Raw genomic sequence first — 4,781 nt, forward strand, 5'->3', positions numbered from 1 at the left:
TGTGAATGTGGGTATGTGAGAAGGTAGCAATCCAAGTTTGGTTAATACTCTGCATCTCATACTTCTAGGGCTGAATTGGAATTTGAAGGGTTGCAACATGAGTTTATTAAGAAATGAATTTGCTTTTGAAGGATTATGGTGGACTTGAGTATCACAGTCATGTAATTCAACCGACCAGAAAAAATCAAATTACCCAGCACTATAAAAATGATAGAACCAGTTGTTTGGTGCGCATCACCCATCTTTCTTGCACACGTTGGACATTTGGTGAAAGTTATAGAAGGTGTATATTAGTGATGGATATTGCAATTCATTATACTGATTCAGTCCTTTCTAAGTACCCATTTAAATGAATCAATTCTTTCTGATTTGATTCATTAATAAGATGCAGGGCTGCTGGCAATAATAAAACTACCGGAAAATAAATAATCAGAAAAATAATAAATTATGATATACAGTATACATTAAATTATGTTGCATAGTTTACTGTCAAATAATGAAAAGAGTACGCGACGTGTTTCGCCCTCATTTAGGCTCATCAGGCGTACACACTCTACTGCTTCCCTTTCGGGGATCGAACCTCGGACGTCAGCGGGAGCGAAACACATGTCGCGTACTCTTTGCATTATTTGACAGTAAACTATGCAACATTCCATGATCTGCTTCTCACAACTGAAGAGGGCACCGTGGCAGATGTTTGCCAAATGGCAGACCAACCACAAGCGTTACCTGGTAGGTAACCACCAACACAATTCAGGTTGGGACTCGGGCTGCGAATGCAGTGAACATTAAATTATATATCAAACAATCTTGTTTGAAAGCACGCACATCATGAGTAAACCAGAATTGTGCAACTCATCCATGGGTAATAATTCGGTGTGCAAATCAAATGAACAAGAATCATGTGCCTCATTCTCAGGTAATAATTAAATTTGTGAATCAAACGAACGAGAATCCTGTGCCACGATCTCAAGTAATGATTCAGTTCATGAATCATGTGAATCATTTGTGGGTAATGAATCGGTTTGAAATCTATGAGTGATATATCTCCTGCAATGATAGGCTCCCACACTGACAGGCCCTGAGTTGAGAATGATATGTTACGTAAAGTCATTGACATATTTCAGTCACCAGCATGGACTGTTTTTGTTGACATATGCCTCCTCATCACCACTGAGCACTTATGTTGTTTAATTAACATTCATAAATCATTTCAACAGCCATATTTCTTCTTAATAGTATAATTTTCCATCTCTATGCATTTTCCAGGGAGTTATGGAGCTGGTGTCTATCCTGGCAAAAGTGGGTACCAGTCCTTTGCAGAGAGCACTGCACTCACACCAATTCGCCACCACACTAAAACCACTTACCTAATATTATGCAGGCCTGCCTTGTGCCACCAAAACAGCTCTGACCCCATGAGGCATGGGCCCCACAACACCTCCGAAGGTGTCCTATGGTATCTGGCACCAAGATGTTAGCAGCAGATGCTTTAAGTAAGTTGCAAGGTGGGACCTCTATTGATCAGACTTTATTTTTTCAGCAAATCCCACAGAGATCAGGGATTTGGAGGCCAGTTCAACACCTTGAACTCTTTTCTCATGTTCCTCAAACCAATCCTGAACATTTTTTGTAGTGTGGCAGGGCACATTATCCTGCTGAAAAATGCCAATACCATAAGAGTATGCTGAATTTGCAACAATCTTTAGGTGGGTGGTACATCCACATCCACATGAATGCCTGGATCCAAGGTTTCCTAGCAGAACTTTGTCCAGAACATCATACTGCCTGTGCCAGCTTACCTTCTTCCCATACCACATCTTGATGCTATCTCTTCCACCGGTAAACACCCACATGATCTAAAAGATAATGTGATTCATCAGACCTTCTGTGTTGGATTTGCTCTTACCCAGTTGTCTAGCTATCACAATTTGGCCCTTGTCAGAATCACTCATACCCTTACACTTGTCCATTTCTTCCTGCTTTCAACATGTCACCTTCAAGAATTAACTGTTGATTTGCTGCCTAATATACCCCACCCTTGACAGGTGTCTTTGTAACAAGGTAATCCATGTCATTCACTTCACCTGTCACTGGTTTTAATGTTGTGGCTAATTGGTGTATTTAGCCAATTTACAGTCAGCAGTTAACCAAACTTGCACAAATTTGGGGAGTGACAGAAAACCCACACGGGCCAGGAGCCTGGAAGAAGCAGAGCTCACCTTTGCAGATCAATGTAAATCTGCCAAAGACGGGTATCTGGAGTTTTGCAGTGATTTTCAGAAAGCATCCAGGCCACTTTACATTTTTCAAATTTTGCAGTGTTACAGCCTTCTTCTAAAATTGTTTAAATTAAATTTTCCCTCCATCAAGTAACCCTGTAGGACAAAGCCAAAACATAATTTTTGATTTGATTTTTGCAAATTAATTAAACATAAAAAATTGCAATATTACATTGACACAAGTATTCAGAAACTTTACTTGGCAGTTAGTTGAAGCCCCTTTGGCAACGATTCCAGCTTGGAGTCTTCTTGAGTCAAATGTGAAATGCCAAGGGTGTAGCACAGAACTTTGGGCCCTATACATAAGCCATCTCTGTTAGCCCCTTCCTCTCAATCCATGTCTGTCACATGTCCTTTTCATTCCTGGCTTCGAGGGCACCCCAACCCAGTGGGCCTTGGGTAGTCATTGCCCTTTTTCCCCCATGGACAAGCTTCACACACCTTGATTTGAGGCTTTTCTGCAATTCTCCTCTGTAGATCTTCTCAGGCTCTGTTAGGTTGGATGGAGACGATCTGTGGTCCGTGGCCAGCTATTTTCAGGTCTGTGCAAAGATGTTCGATCGGGTCCAAGTTCAGGCCCTGGCTGGATCACTTGAGGACATTCCCAGAGTTGTCCCTAAGCCACTCCTGTGTTGTCTTTTGCTTTGTGTTTAGGGTCATTGTCCTTGTAGAATGCAAACCTGAGGTCCATAGCACTTTAGAGCAGGTTTTTATTAAGGATATCTCTGTACTTGGCTCCATTCAGCTTTTCCTCAAACCTGTGTAGCCTCCCAGTCCCTGTTGCTAAAAAACAACCCCAGAGAATGATGCTGCTACCACCATGCTTCACTGTTGGAATGGCATTGCACAGATGATGAAAGTTGCCTGGTTTTCTACATACGTGATGCTTAGAATTTAGGCCAAAAGGTTCAATCCTGGTTTCATCAGAACAGAAAAGTATTGCTTCTCACAGTCTGAGAATATTTTAGATTGACAATCTCAAACTCCAGTCCTGGAGGGCCACAGTGGCTGCTGGTTTTCATTCTAACCCTTTTCTTAATTAGTGACCTGTTTTTGCTGCTAATTAATCTCTTTTGAATTAATTTTAATTCACTTTTTTAAGATTTGTTCCCCAGAATTTCTTCATTGTTCCTCTGACTTGCTTCATTTCTTTCCTTAAACAGAAATGAAATGGAAAGTGAGTGAGTTGACAGAAGGCCAGCTAAGTCAGGGCCTGAAACTACAACCAGTTTCACTCCAACCAGATGCTTAATTAGACGACGAGTCTTGTTGTTAATTAAACCCGTTCTTTAATTCCATTGCTTGCTACTGCTCTCATTGTGCAGTAGCAGACATTTTCAAAATTGTCTTCACTTTTCTAAAAGCACTGTTAAATTGTTTTGGGGACCTGAGCAAATCAACATTCCTGAGACCTCCACCCTTTTTATTTTCAAATATTGTATGATGGTCACAGTTTACTGGTCATATGTTGGTTCATTTTGTATCTCATTATTGCTTGGCTGCTAATTAAGGAAAAAGAAAAATTATTGGGTCTGACTCTTCAAGAGCAAGTCAATTAAAATTAATTCAAATGAAGTTAATTAGCAAAAAAAAAAAAATAGGCCACTAATTAAGAAAAGGGTTAGAATGAAAACCTGCAGCCCTCCAGGACTGGAGTTTGAGATCCCTGCTTTAGATGATTTTTTTTACAGATTCCAAGCCAACTTCCATGTCTGTTTAACTGAGGAGAAGCTTTTTTCTGGCCACTCTATCATTATGCCCAGATTAGTAGGGTGTTTCAGTGGTGGTTGTCATTCAGGATGTTTCTCTCATCTCCACACAAGTTCTCTGGAACTCAGCTAGAGTGACCATCAGGTTCTTGATCACATCTCTTACCAAAGCCATTCTCCCATAATTGCTCAGTTTGGTTGAATAGCCAGCACTTGGAAGAGTCATGGTTGTCCCAAACCTCTTCTATTTAAGAATTATGAAGGCCACGGTACTCTTGGAAATCTTCAATGTTTCATAAAATTTATAGTAGCCTTTAGACCAGAGGCTCGACACAATGCTGTCTCTGAACTCTGCAGGCAATTCTTTCCACCTCATGGCTTAGCTGTTGCTCTGATTCACCACATTATCAACTGTGGGACTGTCTATAGACAGGCATGTGCTTTTCATAATCGGGTCCAATTAATTGAAAAGGTGCAGAAGCATCTCAGTCATGTTCAATAGAAAGGGAGGCACCTGAGCCAAGTTTCATGAGTCAAAACAAAGGGTCTGAATACTTGTGTCAATGTGATATTTCAACTGTTTGTTTTTAAATAAATGTAATACAGTAATACATTTTATTTATATAGCGCCTTTCCCATGCTCAAGGCGCTTTTAAAATTATGTTTGTGCTTTATGCGGTGGGCTGGCGCCCTGCCCGGGGTTTGTTTCCTGCCTTGCGCCTTATGTTGGCTGGGATTGGCTCCAGCAGACCCCCGTGACCCTGTAGTTAGGATATAGCGGGTTGGATAA

The sequence above is a fragment of the Polypterus senegalus genome, chromosome 10, assembly GCF_016835505.1.
Source record: "Polypterus senegalus isolate Bchr_013 chromosome 10, ASM1683550v1, whole genome shotgun sequence".
In the NCBI taxonomy this organism is placed as follows: Eukaryota; Metazoa; Chordata; class Cladistia; order Polypteriformes; family Polypteridae; genus Polypterus; species Polypterus senegalus.